We start from the raw sequence: 23,239 nt of genomic DNA on the forward strand, positions 1-23,239 counted from the left end.
GTCTGCAACCTTCATAGGTGTGTCTAATGGAGTCTGGAACTGTCATAGGTGTGTTCGATGAAGTCTGGAACCTCCATAGGTGTGTCTAATGGAGTCAGGAACTGTCATAGGTGTGTTCGATGAAGTCTGGAACCTCCATAGGTGTGTCTAATGGAGTCAGGAACTGTCATAGGTGTGTTCGATGAAGTCTGGAACCTCCATAGGTGTGTTTAATGGAGTCTGGAACTGTCATAGGTGTGTTCGATGAAGTCTGGAACCTCCATAGGTGTGTCTAATGGAGTCAGGAACTGTCATAGGTGTGTTCGATGAAGTCTGGAACCTCCATAGGTGTGTTTAATGGAGTCTGGAACTGTCATAGGTGTGTTCGATGAAGTCTGGAACCTCCATAGGTGTGTCTAATGGAGTCTGGAACTGTCATAGGTGTGTTCGATGAAGTCTGGAACCTCCATAGGTGTGTCTAATGGAGTCAGGAACTGTCATAGGTGTGTTCGATGAAGTCTGGAACCTCCATAGGTGTGTCTAATGGAGTCTGGAACTGTCATAGGTGTGTTCGATGAAGTCTGGAACCTCCATAGGTGTGTCTAATGGAGTCTGGAACTGTCATAGGTGTGTTCGATGAAGTCTGGAACCTCCATAGGTGTGTTTAATGGAGTCTGGAATCTTCACAAGTGTGAACACAACAAGAAATCCGTGGGTCTGGGAAGGCATGCTTCATCATCTGGGGCCTCCTCTTAACCACAACCTGGTGTGGTTAAGGAGCTACAACTCCTGGAAGGATAAGGAAGGAGGAGCTCGCGGATGTTTTCTTGACCTTAACACCCTAATAAGGCCTAATTAAGCTGAGGCTTTCCCTTGTGTCTTGCATAGGTACTTCATATGAACCCCTGCAGTTCCACTTACCATCAGTTGAGTGGGTATATCTGCCGGAGGTATCGTTCTGATTTTATTCAGGTTTAGATTTTTCACACTTGTTGTTGCAAATGTTGCAGTAGTAACATCTGGTCCTGAAGAAAGCCATGATCATAAGATATGATAGTTAATGGCTGAAACATGTCGACCACTTTTTTATTGTTTGACATCTAAGGATATTGAATAAACATATTTTTCGTTAGATAGTCAATTTGAACCGAGTATTCACTTACACTAACCCTGGGCGCGACACTACGCTTCGCCCACGTAGTGTACGTAGCGCTGCCTGCTTCGCAGTTTTCGAAGTAGGCGAAGCAGGCAGCGCCTACGTACACTACGTGGGCGAAGCGTAGCTGCCTGCCGCCCACCACCCGCCTCGCGCCCGCCGTACTTTTAAAAGGTAAAATAAATTTGTAATAAAGCAAATTAGGCACTTACCTCACGCGCGGCGTCTCCCGGGGCTCCCTCTTCCTGTTTTTCAATTTTCCTGACAAATGCGCATGCGCGGACGCCCGCGCATGCGCATTTCTCGCAAGAAATGCGCATGCGCGGGCGTCCGCGCATGCGCATTTGTCAGGAAAATTGAAAAACAGGAAGAGGGAGCCCCGGGAGACGCCGCGCGTCAGGTAAGTGCTTTTAATTTGCTTTATTACAAATTCATTTTATCTTTTAAAAGTAGGGTGGGTGGGTGGCGGGTGGCGCGTAGTGGGGCTACGCGAAGCGCGTAGTGTGCGTAGATTTGGGCACACTACGTGCTGCTTCACGTAGCCCCACTACGCCCACCCTTAACTTACACTGCACTTCCCACGTTACTTCACCACACGTCAGGCAGCTTTAGCCTCTGCTTTATTAGGCCTTATTAGGGTGTTAAGGTCAAGAAAACATCCGCAAGCTCCTCCTTCCTTATCCTTCCAGGAGTTGTAGCTCCTTAACCACACCAGGTTGTGGTTAAGAGGAGGCCCCAGATGATGAAGCATGCCACTTCGGTGGGTGATGGGACTTCATCCTCTTTATGAGGACTTCTGTTTTCTTATAGCATTCGGTTCTGTGGCTTTGAACAATTAGTATAGCCTTCCCAGACCCACGGATTTCTTGTTGTGTTCAGATATAGATACTAGGGGATTCTTTCCGTGCAGGTCTTTAAATTTTCCCTTTGACCCCCGTGCTCTACCGGTATTTTTGCGATCTTCACAAGTGTGTCTGATGAAATCTGGGACCTTCACAGGTGTGTCTGTTGGAGTTTGGAACCTTTACAGGCACGTATGATGGAGCCTGGAACCTTCACCAGAGTATCTGATGGACTCTGGAACCTTCAAAGGCATGTATGATGGAGTCTGGAACCTTATCAGGGGTGTCTGATGGGGTCTGGAACCTTCATAGGTGTGTCTGATGGAGTCCAGCACCTTCAAAGATATATCTGATGGAGTCCAGAACCTTCATAGGTGTGTCTGATGGAGTCCAGCACCTTCAAAGATATATCTGATGGAGTCCAGAACCTACATAGGTGTATCTGATGGAGTCCAGAACCTACATAGGTGTATCTGATGGAGTCCAGAACCTTCATAGGTGTATCTGATTGAGTCTGGAACCTTCATAGGTGTATCTTATGGAGTCCAGAACCTTCATAGGTGTGTCTTATGGAGTCTGGAACCTTCATAGGTGTGTCTGATTGAGTCTGGAACCTTCATAGGTGTGTCTGATTGAGTCTGGAACCTTCATAGGCGGATCTGATTGAGTCTGAAACCTTAATAGGTGGGTCTGATTGAGTCTGGAACCTTCATAGGCGGGTCTTATGGAGTCCAGAACCTTGATAGGTGTGTCTGATTGAGTATGGAACCTTCATAGGTGTGTCTGGTGGAGTCCAGAACCTTCATAGGCGGGTCTGATTGAGTCTGGAACCTTCATAAAGTGCAGAAACACATTTACTGTCTTATTGAAGATCTGTCTGTCCAATGTATGGTTGTTTTTCCATTGATGAGATGAATGAGGTGTGTCTGGGGGAGTCTGGAGCACTCATAAAGTGCAAACTGACCTCTACACTGAACCCTCTGCTCTCTTAACTCTCACCACACTGACAGAACACATTTTAACCCGCTCACTTTTGGTTTTACCCAGTTTAATTCTGACAAATCCAGCTTTGAGCACTCCCTCTTGTCCCCTCCTACAATATCCGCCTCTCAATACAGATAACCTCCCCCCATACATTACAGGCCACCGACCCTCGCTCTGTGCCGCTATTGGATATTAACGGGAAATGCCTAGGGAAGCTACGGAGAGTTCAATGGAGGGCCATTAAAGACGGACCCGAAGAAACGCAGCTTGGAGGACAGAGCCCAGCTACGTTGCTGCAGTGCCGGAAGAAGCTGTAGAGGGTGCGGGCCTGCGACATTTTTTACCGCAAGCTGCTTGGGGCACTACCCAGGGCTTGGTGCAGATCCGACCAGCGGAGCTCCGGGAAGGCTGCAAAACCAGCAGCTGAGCACTAGAACCCGCGCATAAAGCAAGTCCCAGTGAACGGTGCAGATCCGACCAGCGTAGTTCCGTGAAGGCTTAAGAACAAGCAGCTAAGCGCCAGAATTGGCGCATAAAGCAGATCGCAGTGAACGATGCAGATCCGACCAGTAGAGCTCAATGAGACCCGACAACTTAAAATGGCGGAATTGGTCAACTTGTTTACGGAGGGGATTAATAGTCACCAATGATCCTATTTTCTTCACCAAACATCAGATCAGCGAGTTTGAGTCTGGGTGCACACTCGATGAGGTATTTGCAGCATTATTGGCATTATTAGAGGCTTTTGCGGTGTTTGTTTAACTTATGCAGCCTGATTGCAAAATGGCGGCTACACGCAAAATACGGAGCTTTTCCTCACTGATTTAAGCTTTGGTGTCCTGCTAACAAAACGCTAGTCAAGCGTAAAGTATCAATGCCTGCGATTTGAAGTTTCTTTTGACGACTCATATCCAACTGTAGTCTCATGACGACCTCCGGAGGAACGGTGCCTGACTTCAAAATGGCGACCTTGTAAGACAAAGCGACCCGCTTCACTATCTCTATCTGAGCATGATGTATTAGGAAGATAAAGAGAGGTGCAACGTCTGTTTTGTGGGGTGTGGTTCACTGCACAACTGATCTTGTTCCCACGCTGGGCTTTCCAGAGCTGTTCCAAGGTGGTGTGGTTTAATCTGGACTTCGTGGCTGCAAGGAAATGAGGGGCTGAGGCATTTTGGGCAAATGTAAGATCTGGGTGAAAGCAGCACATGAGCCTCTAGAACAGTGCTCTATGGGAAGGCTGTGCTATCACCGCCAGGGAACCTTCTTTCCTTTACTGCCGCCAGCGATCTCTCCCTAAGTTCTTTGGAAGCTTGGAGACCCCGGTTTCCTGGTTGAGGCTATAAGGCTCTATTCAGCGTCCTACAACTCTCTGAGCCTCACTTTTCGACCCAGAGGTGCCCATGTGTTCCTGGACTATTACCAAATACTCACTACTGTTTTGGGGAATGGCGAAGATCTGCAGATTTAGGAGCTGTCTCTACCACCTCTCCTATCATGGTGGAAAGGCTACAGTGATTTCTTGGCCCCCCTCCCCTCTGCCTTTCACAATGCCTACATCTCAGGCAGAGGTGGAGTTTGCTGCAGTGCCTGTCCCCAAGATGGAGACTGGGGCCAGTCCTGACTACCGCCGCGGGGGACTCCTGAGGTACAGGACCAAGTATCTCTCCTGATCTAAAATCATTGGTCATCCTCCTGTTCAGGATCAGCCCTCACCCGACCCCGCTCCTGCTCACACTCCATGACACTTGACTAGGATCTTCCCATCTACATCTGAGACCTAGACATTTTGACTGACGCCCGGTGGAGCTATCTCGCGAGCTAAAGGGGAGATGGGCTAGGGATTTCCCTCCTTGACCATCACCTACACAGCCGGCCTTTGGGCAAACTCTCCTGCGTCTCTCTACTGGACTTTTCTCCTTTCTCCTCTTCACCATACCCCCTACTCCCCTCCTCTCTACTCTTCTCCTCTTTCCTGCTATTGACTTTTGCCCTCACCCGTCCTTGCTCATAGTTCCCACCCTTTCTTCTGTGAACTTTCCCTCGTCAGTCGAGACCTAGCTACCTGACTGATGCCCGATGGAGCCACCTGTTTAGCTATTGGGGTGATGGGCTGTGGATTCCCTCCTCGGACGTCACCTACCCAGTCGGTCTTTGGGCAGACTTCCTTTCGTCTCTCCTGCCGTCTTTTCATCTCTCCTGCCGTCTTTCCCTCATCCTCCCCCTTCACACTTCCCCCTCCCCCCTCTCTATTTTTCTCACCTTTCTTTCCTCTCCCAATTCGTTGCTTAATTTTTGACGTAATGTGTATTTGTTTTCATTCTCTGTAACATTGTGTAGCCTAATGTAAAGTGCTCTGATACCTACGGGTCTAGCCAGCACTATATATAACTCATAAATAACGTTCCACTGAAATTCTGTTGGACCTTTGACGACGCCCCATGGGCCTCCTAACTGCTTGTACTCACCTCGATGCACGAGCAACCTTGGCTGATGCCCGGTGGAGCTGTCACATGCAGCTAGGGAGGAGTCTGGCCCTGGTTTCACCCCCTCGGCCGTCACCTACCCCGCGGACATCTGACATTGTTTTCCTCGTTTTTCCCGTTGTGTATTCCCTCCCTCCCCCTCCTCCTCTCCCTGTGACTCTTTGATTTAAGTGATGTAGCTTTGTAACCTGTAACTCGCTGTAACTTGTGTAAAGCGCTCTGCTACCTCCCTCCGGGTCTAGCCAGCGCTATATAAAACTTTTCAAATAAATAAATGCCTGAAAGCGGCTTACTTTTCTTAATCACTTTCTTCCTTTGCTTTCCTGCTTTCTAACAGAAAGCATAAAAATGTCTCATCCTGAATTTCTTCTCTCTCCATCAAGTGGGCGGGGTCTGTCAGGAAGGTACAGTAGAGGTCACGGCCGCGCTGATACCAGTGACGGCTCTGCTCTGATGTCATAATTGTGACTACAGTGCTGCTGTGATGTCATTAATGCACGCTACCGATGACAGCACTGCTCTGATGTAATAAGCGTTATAACAGTGCAGCTGTGATGTCATAACTGATAGCAGTGCAGCTGCGATGTCATGAATGCACAACAGCACTGCTCTGATGTCATAACTGTGATAGCAGTGCAGCTGTGATGTCATGAATGCATTGCTACTCACAACAGCTCTGCTCTGATGTCATAGTTGTTATAACAGTGCAGCTGTGATGTCATGAATGCACTGCTACTCATGACAGCTCTGCTCTGATGTCATAGTTGTTGTAACAGAGCAGCTGTGATGTCATGAATGCACGGCTTCCGATGACAGCACTGCTCTCATGTCATACTTGTTATAACAGTTCAGCTGTGATGTCATGAATGCACTGCTACTCACGACAGCTCTGCTCTGATGTCATAGTTGTTATAACAGTGCAGCTGTGATGTCATGAGTGCACTGCTACTCACGACAGCTCTGCTCTGATGTCATAGTTGTTGTAACAGAGCAGCTGTGATGTCATGAATGCACGGCTACCGATGACAGCACTACTCTGATGTCATAGTTGTTGTAACAGTGCTGCTGTGATGTCATAAATGTACGGCTACCATTGACAGCTCTGCTCTGATGTCATAGTTGTAACAGAGTAGCTGTGATGTCACGGTTGCAATGCTACTGTTACCACTTCTCTGAAATCTACATTGTGACAATAGTGCAGCTGTGTATAATTGCTGAAATTGTTTCTGATAACATGACTTCTGACGTCATAGTTGTGATAACTAAAGTATCCATAAAAGGATTGGGTGAAATGGTTTGAATGGATTTCAGCCACTGGTAATTACTGGGGCCGCACCCCAATCCATCGTTATTTTACACACCCTGTCCCCTCAGTTTGGGCCCAGCCGTATGCAGATCAGCCTCGACCCTGCTCCAATGGGAACCGCCCAGCTCCAACTGGGCCAGTCCTGGGTTGTTTGTGTTCCGGTTTAGGGAGGACCTGCCCTGGCGGAACAGGTCCATGGTGTGTCCCTGGTGTATTGTTACTAGTGAGAGAAGAGGCGGACGTGAGGGTTCTTCCAAGCCCTACAGCGCTGTGAGGCGATACTAATGGGAATGCAGCGCTATCTAAAAATGGTAAGGTAACATGGCGTGTTTTACATATCAGGACACCTGTGATGTCAATGCCGTACCGTTTGGACTTTTTATAAAGTGAGTATTACACAATGCTGTACAAGTCGGGAAAAGCATATGTTAGTTTTAAGAATGAGGGTGCGGGAGAAGGCAGCGCAATGAGGCCTGAAACGCTCATGGACTGGAGAGGTTGAGTGGGCTATATATAGAATTATAGAGACACTTGAGTGTTTTTCTTGTTATTTTGTGAAAGTCCGTCTGCGTCCCCTAACCTTTCTTTCCTGGAAAGGTGCCCTTTCAACATCTGCCCCTCCCAGCAGCGTTCGCGCCTGACATTTACACAAGTGTGTACACTGAGCACTTACTGTATGAAGACAGGCCGGGCTGAAAGAGATTGCTTCATTCGCTGAGTTTCCGCCCTAAATATAGACTTGTGCCGGCCCTGAGAACAACCAGACGGCGCATGCGCGAACTCACCGCAATCTGAGCCGCCGCTTTAATGAGTTAATGGCCCTCCGGGCAGCAGGCGTGAGTGTGAGGGCGCCTTGTGCGCAGTACAAGCCGCCTCAGTGCGGGGGACAGTGCCAGGCCTGTGTGGCCCACGCGTCAACAGCTCTCCTGTGTCCAGGCCTCGGTTTACGGTAAATGTCTGCCCCACAAGCGCTAATTATGGCTGACTGCCCCCGCCCTATGCTGTAAGGATTTGGACCCGTTTTAGTGCATCCAGCCGCACCCCCACTGCAGAGGAACACCAATACATCTTCAGGTGGGGGCACCGCCACTGGGGTGAGCAACCGTCCGTAAATTTCACGGAGCGTCCGTAATTTGGACCTCACGTCCGTTGTCCGTGAGGATCTTTTTTACGGACGCCTCTTGTCCATAATTTTGGGCACTGCAAGGAACAGAGCTGTTCCCTGCATTAAGCCCCCGCCCCCTGATGGGGCGCCTCGCACTCCTCGAGCACAAGAGCAGACCCCCCCCCCCCCCCCCCCCCATCGTCATTCTGTGTGCAGCTGATGGCCACATGCAGAATAACAATGGGGCAGTCAGGGCCGCAAAGCATATTGCCCGGGCAGGGCATTCTGTCAGACAGAAGACTGCCTGGGGGGGAGCTGGAGGGTGTTGTTTCTTGGAGTTTCCAGAAGAATTCTTTTTCACTCAGGAGGCCTCTCAGGCTGCCAGCGAGTTTGAGAAGATTAGAGAGGTAAATCGGAGAGTTCGTTTGGATTGTGTTGTAGGCAGGAGCTCTCTCTCTCTTTCAATTTTATTCGAGACATAAGACAATGAGGCTTGACGTGACATTACTGAATGTAATTGAAGATGGGATAAGCGGAGTGTAGAGCAGTTTTGAGTGGGAGGAGTTTGGATTGGGTGACGCCCAATAGAGGGCCCCCTTAATTATCTAAATGCGCACGTTGCTGAATAAACTTGTAAACATTATTGGCATCTCGGGTTTAACCCTCTGCAGTGAACGCATCTGTTGTCATCTCTAGAAAGACGACAGGTGCTGATGAGACTCAACGGAATGATGAAGATTTTTTAATAGTTCACATGTCTAGGAGCTGCCATGTGACGTGTTTGTGGCCCTTCGACGATAGGTTTTACCATGATGCAGTTTCTGTAAGGAACAAAACGTGTTAGCGAGGCTGAATCCTGTTTTTTTTTTATAATGTATTGAGACTATCGAATAAAGCCCTATACTATTGAATGAAGATTGGTTTCGCCATAATTTGTGAATCCAAGGAGAGTTATTGATTATCTCTTCTGTTACCAGCATTTGCGCCCTTCTTCCATTTGTGGTGCGCTGCACCTCTTTAGGATCGCACTATTCTTTCCATAGAGTTCTGGAATGTTTCCCGATGCGTTGTGTTAGTAAAGCTTTGTCCAGTCTCTTGTGTAATCATTTTTTATATTGGTTGGCGTGAAAAATAAAAGGTGAGACTGGGGCTTTAAGGTGCACTGTGTGCATGGTTGCACGTGCCAAAGGATACGTTTATTTCATTCCACTGGGGTCAAAGGCTATTAGGGTGACAGTCCCGCCATTTTTGAACTGATGCATTTTCAATATCAAAGGAAGCCAAGATTGCTGCTTTTTTATTTTATGAAACTAACAACCGTTGACAAAGCCAATGGTTCTGGCTTGTTGCAGGTGTAACGTTACTTGTTACGTTATATGGATACAATGACAGAAGACGCAAAATACCAGTCAGGCGGCGCACTATACTAAGCACAGATTTTTTGCTCAGGTGTTTAAAGCCACGCCCTTAATTACATCAAACATCCACTTTGGAGAAACCCCCCAGTTTTTTCACCCCACTTAAAGCCCTGGAAACAACACCATGTCTCAGTCACCTCATGGCCTGGCGCTGTGCATCATGCATGACTCATGACTCAGATTGCCTATGTTCAAGGGCATAGTGAACCCTTCCCTGCCCCACACCTTGCTTTAGAAACTAGAGAAGACTGACGTTCTTGATGGGTCTCTTCTGTCTGCAACTCTGCAGACAAAGGCTCAGTTCATAATTAAGATGAAAAGGTGGGCGAGTGAGTAAGTGAAGGGATGGATGGATGGCTGGATAGATTAGTGGAAGGGTGAATGGATGAATGCAAGGGTGAATGGATGGATAATGAGAGAAAGGATGGATGGAGGAGTGAGTGGAAGGATGGATAAAACAAAATGTAAAAAGATAGCGGTGTAGGTGGAAGGGTAGAAGGATGAGTAAAAGGGTGGATGATGGGCGAGTGAGTGGGTGGATGGATGAGTAAAATGATGGATGGATTGATGAATTGATAAGTGAAAGGGTGAATGGATGGACTGATGAGTGAAAGGGTGGATGTAAGGATGGATGACTGATAGTCTCACTGGATGGATTCATGATTGGATGAGTAGATGGATGGGTGGGGGAAGGAAGGATGGCTAAGTGAAAGGGTCGATGGAGAGAGAAAGGGAGGATGGATGGATGACTGAAAGGGTTAATGGGTGGAAGGATGAGTGACTGGGTAGATGGATGAGTAAGTGAAAGGATGGCTGGATGGCTGAAAGGCTAAAAGGCAGGATGGATGAGTGAATGGATGGATGGGTGAAGAGTGGATTGATGAGTGTACCGATGGCTAGGGTGAAAGGGTGGATGGATGAATAATGAATGGATGAGTGAAATGATGGATGGAAGGATACATGATGGATAGGTTTGCAAATGGTTGAATATGGTCGGATATTGATGGGCTTAATTATATACTATTGCGCGCCCTCCTCTTATGTGCCTGTAAAACGTACCTTTTGTCCCGAAGTTTTGTCCTGAATTTTGACTTCCTGCCCTGAATTTTTGTCCTGAATTTTGACCCTTTGTCCTGAATTTTTACACTCACCGTCCTGAATTTGGACCCATTCCAGTTGGTCACCCTAACCGCCACCTCAAAGGGGTCCCCCATAAGGTGGCAGTGCCCCCCTTTCTGTGGCACCGCCCAGAGGCATGTCCAATTAGAGGGCGCAAACACACATGGGACGGAGAACAGCGTCAAAATCATATATTTGGCATACAGGCAGGGTCGGGTTGGTAAGGTGGGCACTCGGGCAATTTATTTATGAATGTATTTAAGGCGATTTTATATAGCATATAGCACCGAAGGTGTCGGAGCGCTTTACAAACGAACCAGTTGCGTTACATAAGGACTTTGGATTACATGAGTTACATAAGAGATACAAACAGAAAAAATTTGCAAATGTGCAAGTTGTAAAGACACTCAAGGAAGAGATACAAACAGGTAAATTCTAAAATCAGATAGGAATGGTAGTAAGTACAAAGGCCTACTACATATACTAGTGGTTTCTATTCTTGCCATCGTTCAGCCAGGTGTTCAGGTGGTGTTGCACTCAAGGGTGGTGGTCTTGGGTCTGGAGGGATCCCCGAGTTGAAGATGTCCATAGGGGCAGATGGCTGGATGGTGGTGGGGGAAGCAGCACGCTGGATCCCCGGGCCGAAACTGAGGTAATTCTGGGCTCCATCCCATGTTAGACGTGCGTATCTCCTGCCGACCGTGAACGGAGCTGCAGTCGCTATTTCTCTCTCGATCGGCCGCCATGTTAAGGTCAGGCAGGTAGTCAGGCAGGTATACATTGTCCGAATTCAGTGGTTAGCAGTTAAAAATCAGATCCAATTAAGCCTATTTAAGAGCAGATCGCAGTGACCTTTAGTTTTAGCTGAAGTGACTGGCTTTCCACGTACGGCCGGACTTCTAGGGATCACGATCTGCCGCCATGTTAGGGTCAGTCCGGCAGACAGGCAGATACGCGCTGGCCGTAATTAGCAAAGTCATCAGTCCTTATTTTCAAGACTCGTAGGCAGCCTCACTTGTGTGAAGATTATGAAAAAAAGCAAAAAAAAAGCTCCTGCTGCCCCTTGATCCCATCACGCCGAAGCAGGGCGTCCCCACCTCACCAGTTGCACAGATGGCACCATCCCAGGAGTCACATATGTGCAGCAAAGACCCTCCACAAGCTCCTCCGGTCATGGGCTGCAGCTGTTCTGGTGTGATGTGAAACTTCCTGCACCCCGCTCCTATAGAGGTCACGGTGTGAGTGTGAACGCCTCAAGTCCTTCCCTTCTTCTCTGATAAGGCGCCTGGCCATCATCACCTCCTCCGTCCCCCGGAAACGGCAGCCACCATTTTGTCTTGCGCTGCAGCAGCTCTCATGGAGCCCCGGCGAGCAATGGCTGAGGGGCCGGTATCGAAGTTCCTGCTGTGGGCAGCTTTTTAGCAGGGGGGGGGGGGGGGGAGGTGGCTGCTGTGCTGTGTTTGGTGTGTTGGATGCCGCCAGTGGCCCAGTGGGTGCCCGAGTGGCCTTTCTGGAGGCAGATGGGTGTTTATTACCTCCCTTTTCTCAAAGGGCAGAGGTCTCACTCCATTTCTCTCCCTGGGCATGCCCAATAATGTATGCATATTCAGGAGGGGGTGGGGGGAACTGAGCAGAAGTGGCCACACTTTTTAGGTCTGGCCTGACCCAGCGCATGCGCTGATCTGGCGAGACTTTTTGTGAGGGCTCAAAAAAGTGCTACCACTGTAGCCTAGAGCTACAGTGCATGCGCGCGGGCGCGCGCGCCTCACTTTCGCGGCCGCACGGCAGCTTTGATCGCGATAGCGATCACTTTCGCGGCCGCACGACTTGTTTGGATGTTCTTTTCGCTTTTTTTTTCCTGTTTATTACTTCTATGTACTAATGGTGGCACCCGTGCGCCGCCATTACTACAGAGCAGTAATAAACAGAAACAAGCATTGGCATAGCTAATAGGTCTCGCTTTTGGGACCTTATAAGTATTTAGTTATGCAACTGTTGCATGGCTAAACACTTATAAGGTCCCAAATGCGAGACCTATTGCCTATGCCAATGCTTGTTTTCAGTGTGTCCAGGCCGATTTCTAATCCCAATCCAACCCTGCATACAAGCGCTATACTTTAGCAAAGACGAGGCTGGGAGCGCCGGGTTACTGTGAGGCAATGTGGTGTGTTACATGGTGTTGTTGTGAGACATCGCCATGCAACACACTCACAATCTGTCTTAGGTGCAGTTAGGCCCGCTTGTGAAAACTCAGGCACACTTGTAATTTTTTTACCTCAGCCTTGGGTAACTGTGGCTTCCATCAGCAAGACTTAGACAAAGGAACAAGTGTAAAACATTTAAAAGTACAAGCACAATGAAACGAGGAAGCTACACAACAGGACAGAAATCAGACTCAAATTTATATAAAAATATCTTATATGAATTTTTAGACTCAAAAAGGAACAGAGTTTACCAGAGAGTTATGGAGCTCTAGATTTTTAAATATTCCACAAATCACTGAAAATTTTCAACAAGCACTGGTAAGTGTAAAGTTTGTCAACTTTAAAAAAGTTTTATAACTTTGTGTTTGGCTATTCCAGCTTACTTTTGGCCACCAACTGCTGCGAGGAGGAGGTCGAGGGGCCCAGTAAGGAGTTGCAGGATGGGTACATTGTCACCAAAACAGTCTCCAGTCCAGTCCCAGGCGCTATGGGTGAACGGCCTTAGACTTCAACAGAATAGTGGTCCTGATGCAAGGGATACAGGATGATGAAGATGCTGAGGATATTGTAAGGTCGACAGGGGCATCCTGGGGTTACTCAGTCCACAATCATTATGGGGCCACTTTGGCCACAGGGGTTAATGTCCCTCAAAGCCTTCTTGGGTCCAACAAAAGTCCAGTTGCCACTGGACCACTGGCCTCAGGTCACAGCGAAACCAGCTGTTCCCTTTGGTGAAGGCTAGCATTCATCTTGGGGGACTACACTGCACTCTGACAACTCTTCCAGGTCCAGAAATTTCATGTGCAAATTATGATTGCTGGGACTTGGTCTCCTACTAGGCTCCATGACGGCGGTCAGTGGTGATGAAGTGATTGTGGCTATTGACTTTCCAAGGTGGGCTTCTTCAGCTTTTGTGGCTCTGAAGCTGTAACAGGAAGTCAGCCAACTGACTACTGTACTTTTAGGGGTCCGAGCACCGGCACTGAGGTCTGGTTAGCAGGCCTCAGTGCACTCTCAGAGCCGAAAACCTACCCGCATCAGTCCATACCTTCGAAGGTGATCATGCAAAGAGAGGCATTTCCTTCTGTGACATTGGACCCCTTACTTGAGCAATGGCCCACCCATGCCGGGTCATTTTTCACAGGAATTGGTACTGACCGGCCAGTGCAAGATGGCATCATGTCTAACTCATTGGTGCAAGATCATGATTTTCAGCAACTGAAAACAGCTTCTTCCACTGCTTACAGAATACAAAATCTGGTGCACAATTCCCCGATTAACAGTTCAACATTGCTCAGTCATGAACACCGTGCATGGAATCTGGCCTCGGCTCATATCTCTTGTCAGCACCTCCCTAATGTTCCCAGGTCGGACATACTAGGCACACCCAACCACAAATAAAGGTCTGGCTGTCTCTGGAGAGTTTCAGCCGTAAGACACCTCATGTGTGGCAGTTGCACACACACCATATAGATGCCAGTTAAACTGTGTCCTGTGCCACGCTGTGGTCACAGCTACAGCTCGCAGCGCAGCCTGCGTTGGGTGGTGACGGAGTACGTGCATCACCTGGCATACACCGGAAGTTCAAAAGCAGTGGCGTAACGAAACTCGTGGGAGGGCCCTTGCAAAGTACATGGAGGGGGACCCGCATGCTCCGGACCCAGTCAGGTGCTCTCAGGGATGTGACGCACTGCTTGTACTAGTGCCGGCGAGGGACCCCTGGAGCTCCGCCCCCCCCACACCGTGTGGACTGCAGGGTTTTTTTTTACACCACTGTGAACAAGCATTTGCAATGCAATAGGTCTCGCATTTACAAGACTTTAAGCTATTGGCATTGTAAATGACAATGCCTTTTATTTATGTTTTAAAAACTTAAACAAAAATAAAAATCATTGTAATTTACAATGTCAATAGCTCAAACTCGCGTATATGCGAGACCTATTGCATTGCAAATGCTTGTTTTTATTTTCTCGGGGAAGAACAATCTCCAAACAGCACTAATGGAAGTGAGGCTTGCACACCTTTCTTGGTTTGTAAAATGTAAGGCAGGTATTTACTGAGGCCACATTTCTTTCCGCCACTGTTTGAGAGGGACTAAGCGGGCAGCGGACGCCAGGCTTCAATGAAGTAGAAATAACAGACAACATGGAGGAAAAGATTTTTTTTAAAAAGATGTTGTACTGTTCATGGCCGGATCAAGTACAGTTTTTGTACCCAAGATATACCCTTCCAATGCGGCTCCCAGACTTCAGTCTGCGTTTATCTTCAATCCTTTTGAAGGTGGAGCGGGCCACGGCCGGGGGTGTTGAATGAGCCTTAGGAGGTGGTGCTAGAAACGTGCTGCCTTGCAACAGATCCTAACAGATCGCTTTGTCAAGTTCACAGCTGATGCGCAGCATCATAAATGTGCAGCTTGCTATGTGTTCTCAAGAAGCGATGTGTTCTTTGCAGACCCCCCTATGCGGAAGGTCAGTGGTGAAAGTACAACCTTTGTTTTATAGAAATATGTGTATAGTAATTCAGGTAATATGCTTCCTGTGTAGCTAAAAAGGAAGTCATTTACACCATACAGAAATAAAGCATCAATGACTGCGGGACTAAAAACAGAATAGTAAAGGCTTGGCGGCAGCTCGGAGGTTACAACGTTCCAAAAACCAGCAACCCTGCCTACAGTTCACATCAGGCTTCATGAGGATTACTGAATAGACGACCAGCGACCCCTGGCAGATCATGTAGCCAGATGAGAGAATGTCCTTGTAACATTCTTTGGGAAAAAATCGCGAGTGGAAGGGAGGGGGTGGGGTGGGGTTGGGGTGGGGTTGCAGCAGGGGTTGTGAAGAGCAGCAATTTAACTGAAGAAGGTAGCTTGAGGTTTGAGATTTTATGAGAATCCCTCATTCTGAATCGTCCAACGAGGTCACGTTTGAAATGCCGTCTGGTATCTGCACAATCATAGACACACCTGTTTTAAAAAAATCCTGTATACAGAAGTGCAAATGATACACACACTTTCCAAGGCCATTCAAAGAGCAGTGTATACAAGCATTGGCCGCACGACTCAGCCAGGAGTTGTCGCGCACAAAAATTAAATTAAACAAGCCCAGGAGTTGTGGAAGACGCGCTGCCGCGCGTCGCACTCTGTGGTGGGGGAGGAACGTTGAAGCGCGCGCGCTAGGGATAGACAGTGGGATAAGGGAGGGGGTAGGGGAGAGAGGCACGCAGGCTGCTTTGATGTTCTCAGTGGCCGCGCGGCTCACTGAAAACATCAAAGCGGCCGCGAAATGTACACGCAGGCTGCCAAATGGTGCGCACGCCCAGCGCACATGCACTGTAGTTGGCGGCCTGAAAGCACTAGTTTGCACTTCCAAAAACCCCGTTTACAAAACCTCTCGCGAGAGCAGCGCTAAAGCGCTGGCTCAAGCGAGACCTAAAAAGGGCAGGGTTGCTTTATGGTAAATATGGAGCCAGAGCACGCTCTCAGTCCTGTGCACAAGCAGTGCTAGTGCCCTGTGCACAAGCAGTACTATAGCAAAGCAAAAGTAGGCGGCTGCCTAGGAGCCAGGAGTAGAGTTTCCATATGCTGAAAGCTGCAAGTGTTGCTTCTACGCGCGGGGGCAAATGGTGCTATGACGCAGCTCATTGTCTGCACAAACCCGCCTGCCTCACCTGAAGATGCGAAACTGAGTGGCCACACTGTATAACCCACTCCTATATATAGGAAAACAAACATTGGCTAAGCCAAAAGGTCTGACCTCCGGCAAGTATTGGCTTTGCCAGTGGTTTTTAGTGATGCAGTCCAGCATGACTAAAGAGGAAACGAAAGTCACAACAGTCATGTGATTTTGTAGGCACATGCACCAAGCATGTCGGCGCCTACAAAATGCATAGGGGGGTTCTTCTTATTTACCGATGCAAGTTGGATTTGTAAATTAAAAAAAGGCAATACCAAAGCATGTTTTTTTTAAAGTGGGGGTAGAGAAGCGACAAGGAGGGCGTTGGTGGGGGAAGGCTCACGGAGGACGACATTGGAAGCAACACATAGGCCGGGTGGAGAAGTATACAAAACGGGTGAGAGGGAGAGATGTGGAGTGGTGGGGAACAGAAGCACACGGGGGAGAGGGAGCGCAATGTGGAGCAGGCAAAAGCAAACAGGTGAGAAAGCAACGTGGGCGGAGAAACATTTATTGAAACAATAGCAAAGGTGCGCCACAATACAAGGAAAAATATTCAATCCGTGTCCAGAGTGTATTCTTCAAAAATTCTTCTTTGATTTAGTCAGAGTTAAAAATAACGATCTTGATGAGTTACACAGCCGACGCATTTTGTCCATATACATGGACTTCTTCAGGGCTTAACTGGTTGATATGCCATACGACGCGGTAGTCTAGCCAACAAATTATATGAGGTGACTGGGGTGGTAGAGTTCTTCTCCCGTATTTAGTAGACCCTTGAAGAGCAATATGTCTATGTTAAGCGAAAAAGGAGGTGAGGGTCAGTTGAGTTGAAACATCCAGGCCGGCTACGGCATACAGCCATTTCTCTGGGCCTTCATTAACTTGTGAGGAACCAGATTTGTCACGACTTGATCCTTAGCTTGTACATCCTACCCATATTAAAGGTCATTCGACAAGCCTAACTAACCTTCTGGATAATGATAATACAACTTGAGGGAGACAGCTGGAATACACTTGCACCGGCATGGAGTGTGTAACCAGAAAGAAAAAAAGGAGTGCCTGAAAACTGAAAAGTAAACAATGGCAGGACACAAGTAATAAGGCCATGCTCCGGGGTAAGGACAAATACAAGCAGGGGAAGCAAAGACCACAGATTCAGCCTTCCAGGCAGGATTGACTGAGTTTGTAGGTTGCTTTTTTAAAAAACATTCCACATAATGAGATGAACAGTATGTTTTCTTATTCCCACTGCACAGCAATTAAAATGTGCAAGGCAATCAAATATGACATTTATGCAAATGTGAATCTTTCCAGCCAGCACTCGCCCAAGGGTTCACAGCAACATCCTGCTATAGAGTTCCTTCTCAACCTTCAGATCTTGATTTCCATAGCTACGGATGACAGTTTAATAGATAGCTATATAGAACATATAAATGTTTCTAATGCGTTGATATATATTAGCTTCACTGGATACTAGATGAATAATTTCAGGAGTGTAACAAGTTAATTGAGAGTAAACAAATCCAAACAAAGGCCACAATGTTCCCTGAAGAAATCATGTAAATGAAAATGGTTGTTAAAAACTAAAAAGCTTCTACAGGAATTGAAAGCCATATTTAGTAAACGGGTGGTGGTGGTGATGTGGAGGGTGAGGGTGGTGGTGGTGAAGGTAGTCATGAGGGCGGTGGTCCTAAGGCTGTTGAGTGTTGGGTGGGGAGGGTAAGTGGTAGGATGGTGGTGGTGGTTAGTGTGGTGGTGGTCAGAGTGTCGATGGATTTGATAGTGAGGGGTATGGTAGTGAGGGGTATGGTAGTGGTCTGGTAGTGGTGGTAGGGTGTTGGTGGTGGGGTTAGAATGGAGGTGGCGAGAGTGGTGGTGAGGGTAGTGAGCGTGGTGATGGTGAGGGTGGCTGATTGTGGTTAGGGTGGTTTAGATTGAGTAGTGGTGGGTAGATTGGCGGTGGTATTGGTATGGTTGTGCTGTGATGGTGGTTACGGTAGGGATGTAGAGGTTAGGGTAGAGTGATAGTGGTTAAGGTCACTGTGTTTAGGGTGGCGTTTGGGTGTTGGGTAGGGTGGTGCTAGAGAGGTGGCAGGGGGTAGTGGTGGTAGGGTGGAAGTAGGGTGCTAGTGGTATGATGGTGGTAGGGTGATGCTTAGGTTGGTGGGGAGGGTGGTGATAGGGTGGTGGTGGTAAGATGGCAGGGGTGAGGATGGTGGTTAGGGTTTTGGTAGTTAGGGTAGAGTGGTGGCTGTTAGGGTGGTGGTAAGGGTAAAGTGGCGGCTGTTACGGTGATAGTGGTTATGGTAGGGTGTTGGTGGTTAGGATGGGGTAGTGGTAGTTAGGGTAGTGATTTTGGGTGGTGTTATGGTGTTAGTGGAAGTAGAGTAGTGGTGGTTATTGTGGTGGTAGGGGGTGTTGGTAGCAGCATGGCGGTGATTGGGTGGTGGTAGGCTAGGTAGGGTGGTAGTTAGAATGGTGGCAGTAGGGTGGTGGTGGTGGTAGGGTGGGGTGAGGTGAGGGTAGTTAGGGTATGGTGTTGATTAGGGTAGGATGGTGGTGCTTAGAGTAGGGTCATGGTGGTTAAGGTGGTAGTGACAGTGGTGGTGGTAGTGTAGAGATGGATAGAGTTTTTGGGTGTGGTGTTAGCATGGTGGCAGTCTGGCTAAGGTGATGGTGGTTAGGGTGGTGGTCATTAGGTGGTGGTGGTGGTGGCAGGGTAGTGAAGGTGATGGTGAGGGTGGTGATGGTTGTAAGGTCGGTGATGGTTAAGGTGTTGGTGGTAAGGTTGGGCTACTAAGTTGGTGGTAATGGTATGGTAAAGGTGGCAAATGTGGTTGTGTTAGAGGGTGGCGGTTAAGGTACTGTGGTGGTAGTAGTAAGGTATGGTGGTGTTTAAGGTAGGGTGGTCGGTGGGGTTAGGGTAGTGGTTTGGCTGTGGCGGTTAAGGAGGGTGGTTAGAGTGGAGGTGGTGGTTAGAGTGGTGGTGTTTAGGGTGTGGTTATAAAGGTGAAGGTAGTGGTTGCGGTGGTTAGGGTGGTGATGGTTGTGGTTAGAGTGGCGGTATCTAGGGTGGTAGTGAGGAGGTGGCAGAGTGGTGGTGCTAGGGGTAGGGTGGTGCGCTGGTGCTGATAGGGTGGTGGTAGGTTGGTTAGAGTAATGGTGTTTAAGGTAGTGGTTAGGGTGGTGCTTATAGAGTGGCTATTAGGATGGTTGTTGTGGTGGTAAGGTTGTGATGGGGATGGTGGTGGTGGTTTGGTTGGGGGTATTGGTGGTGTTAGAGTGGTGGTGGTGGTAAGGGTACTGTTTTGGGGTTTGATGGCTAGGGTGGTGGAGGTAGTAGTGGTTGTGGTAGTAGTTTGTGGTTGGTAGTGCTGGTTAGGTTGGTGGTGGTTAGGGTAGCGTAGTGTAGTGTAGGATATGGTGGTGGTTAGGGTGGTGCTGGTCATTAGGGTTGTGGTGGTGGTTAGGAAGGTGGTTGAGGTAATTGTGCTGTTTATGTTGGTGGTGGGTAGGGTGGTGGTTAGGGTATGGTCTGGTGGTTAGGGTGGTTGTGGTGGTCGGGGTAGTGGTGGTTAGGGTGGTATTTAGGGAGGTGGTAGTTAGGGTGATTGTTGGGTGGTGTTCGTGGTAATGGTTAGGGTAATGCTGGTTAGGTTACGGTAGGATGGTGATTTGGGTGGTGGTAGGAAGTGCTGATGATAGCGCAGTTGTGGGGTGATGGTGTGGCATTGGTGGTAGTAGAGTGGTGGTGGTGTGGGTGGTTGTGGTGGTAGGTGGTGGTGGTGATTCGATGGTAGTTAGGGTGGTGATGATTTGAGTGGTGGTTGGGGTAGTTCTGGTTAGGTTTGTGGTAGATAGGGTGGTGCTGGTTAGGGTGGTGGTGGTAAGGAGTGCTGATGGTAGGATGATTGTGGTGGTGGTAGGATGGCTGTTAGGGTGGTGGTAGGGCGGTGGAGTTGGTGGTGGGGTGGTGGAGGTGAGAAAGGTGATAGCAGTTAGAATGGTGTTTAGGGTGGGGGAAGAAGAAAGAAAAATAAAAGTACCTTCATCCCAGTGCGAACAGCGGAATGATTTTAATCAAAAAGAAGCAACCAGTACTTGGTCCATGCTCCACGGAAGGCAGAAATGAACAAAGAGAAAGTGAAACCAGATACACTTACTGTTGGGTTTCTGGTGGTCTAGGGTATGCACCTAAGCCAGGCAGTACTGTCCACCACTCTAGGCAGGTTAAAGGAGTTACACACCCAAGATAACCCCTGCTCACCCCCTTGATAGCTTGGCAGAGCAGGTAGGTGTATAGCAGAGGCAATGTGAAAAGCGTTTGCGCAACACACACACCCACACACCAGTGACACACAAATACACCTCAAAAGAGACTCCACACAGGCTTATATAAAAATAACTCATATATTGTATATAACACATAGACCACAATCACATTTCTCATAAATCATTTGCCAACTAGGCAATTGTCATAACATCACAGTTAGTGCAATAAAATAAAGACCTATATGTTGCCCACATTGTGAAAACACCATCACGGTATGTGTAAATGCAACCCCTTACCGGACAATCGTTATCCCGTTGTCACAAGGCATAAAATGACATAAATCATTTTTTAAATTATTATTATTTTATTTACTTTAGTTTTATATAGCGCTGGCTAGACCCGGAGGTATCAGAGCTCTTTACATGAGGAGAGTTACATAGGTTACAAGTTACACATTGTTACAGACGGTACATCAATTACAGGTTACATCCTTTGGCTCATGGTGTGAAGAAGGGTAAGGGGGTAATGTAAAAGGGCGACGGGGAGCGAGATTAAGCAGATAATTGGCACAAGGATAAAGAAAGCAGGCAGGGGGAGAGAGATTCAGGGGAGAGAGGAAAGGAATGGGGGAGGCAAGCAAAGAATGAAGGAGGGAAGAGGTGGGCGAGGGGGTAGGAGACACAGCGAGGAGCGGAGGAAGTAACTGTGTCTGATGTCCGGCTGGATGGGGGACAGCTCCCCGCGGTAAAGGGATCATTCCCAGTCTTCCATTATGTGTGATTCCCTTGTCGTGGTGGACTCTCTCAGGGGTGTCGCTGAGACTCCAGGGCATAGATGCTGGATCCCTCCCCAACAAGGGGAGAGGAGTGCTTTGGTCATGGGCACACTCTGAAGAATGAAGGAGGGAAGAGGAGGAGGAGGGGGTAGAAAACCCAGTGTGAACACAGTGTCCGACTTCAGGCAGGGTAGGAGACGGTTCCCAGTTGTAAGGGGATCAATCCCAGTCCTCCACTATGTGAGACTCCCTTGTCACTGTGGACTCTCTCAGAAGGTTCTCCGACTCCAGGGCAAAGATGCTGGATCCATCCCCAACACGGGGAGTAGGAGCGCTTTGGACAAGGGCACACCAGAGGGGGCCATAATAGGGAGTCGGGCTGGTAGGGTTACATAGGTTACAAGTTACACACTGTTACAGAAAGGTACGTCAATTACAAGTTACATCCGTTGGTTCATGGCGTGTAGAAGGGTAAAGGGGTAATGTAAAAGGGCGACTGGGAGGAAGATTAAGCGGAGCATAGGCACAAGGAAAAAGAAAGCAGGCAGGGGGAGCGATTCAGGGGAGAGAGGAAAGGAATAGGGGAGGCAGGCAAAGAATGAAGAAGGGAAGAGGTGGGGGAGGGGGTAGGAGACACAGCGAGGAGACGAGGAAGTAACTGTGTCTGAAGACCGGCTGGGTGGGAGACGGCTAGACCCAGAGGTATCAGAGCGCTTTACAAGAGGATCGTTGCGTTGCAAGTTACATCAGTTACAAGAGCAGGGGGGCGTGACGCCGATGTAGAGGGACGAGGATCTCGGAGCTCCTCCGCGGCCTCCCTCTGTTTGCATAGATCCTGAGCCATTGCGGTGGGCCCCTACTCCCCCAACCTGACTGGACATACCTGGTGACCGGGTGGGCGCTCCCGCGACGGTGGAGGCGCCCCGGTGAAGACACAGGGCTAGTCTTTCGCTCACGCCGCGTTGCTGACTGGAGCGGCCCAAGATGGCGTCCACGACCCGCCGATGAGGTTGCTGTCCCCTGCTGAGGGTTGGAGGCGACGCATCGACTGGCGGAGCGGTGGAGAGCCTTGGTGCTGGCCCTGCAGCGGTGGCTGGCAGAAGGTGTGCCTGGAGAGAGCGGGCTGAGCGGAGGGCAGAGGCTGAGCGCTACTGCTGCCTGGCCCTAAGATGGCTGCTCGGAGCGGACGGTGAGGAGCGGCCTGCCGGGCGGTGTGGCAGACGATACGGAGCTCATACGTGGGCGGCAGAGTGGAACCGCTACTTGCCTCCTGTTGGGGACCGGAGCGCTGATGGGCTCTGACTGAAGTGGAGCGAGGCTACTGGGAGCGGGTGAAAGCGACCGAGAAGACGCTGGAGGAGGTGCCGGATAGGGAGACTGGGAGACTGCCTTGCAACAGTCCTTGACGCAGATGGAGAACAGAGTGCGGACACTGGAGTTGCGTGCAGAGGACAGCGAAGGGCGCTCTCGCAGGAATAACCTCCGTATAGTGGGAGTTCCGGAGCGGGCGGAGGGGGTTGACGCAGTCCGGTACCTGGAGGACCGGCTTCGGTCGGAGGTGGCCCCGGAGGAGTTGTCCCTGTTTTTTGCCCTTGAAAGAGCTCACAGGGTCCCGGCGCGGCCTCCCAAGCCGGGAGCACCCCCGAGACCGATGGTGGTGAGATTGCTGCACTACAGGGACAGAGACCACCTCCTGCAGAAAGCTCGAGAGAAGCAACGGCTACAAATTGACAACTGTAGGGTGATGCTTTTCCCGGATTACACACGGGAGGTTCAGAAACAGCGTACCTCCTTTGTAGCTGTCAAGCGGAAATTGCGACAACTTCGCATTCCCTATGTGATGCTCTTTCCGGCACGGGTGGTGGATGGCCCCAGCACCCTCTTTTTCACCACTCCGCAGGATGCGTGGCACTGGCTG

The sequence above is a fragment of the Triturus cristatus genome, chromosome 9 (assembly GCF_964204655.1).
Source record: "Triturus cristatus chromosome 9, aTriCri1.1, whole genome shotgun sequence".
In the NCBI taxonomy this organism is placed as follows: Eukaryota; Metazoa; Chordata; class Amphibia; order Caudata; family Salamandridae; genus Triturus; species Triturus cristatus.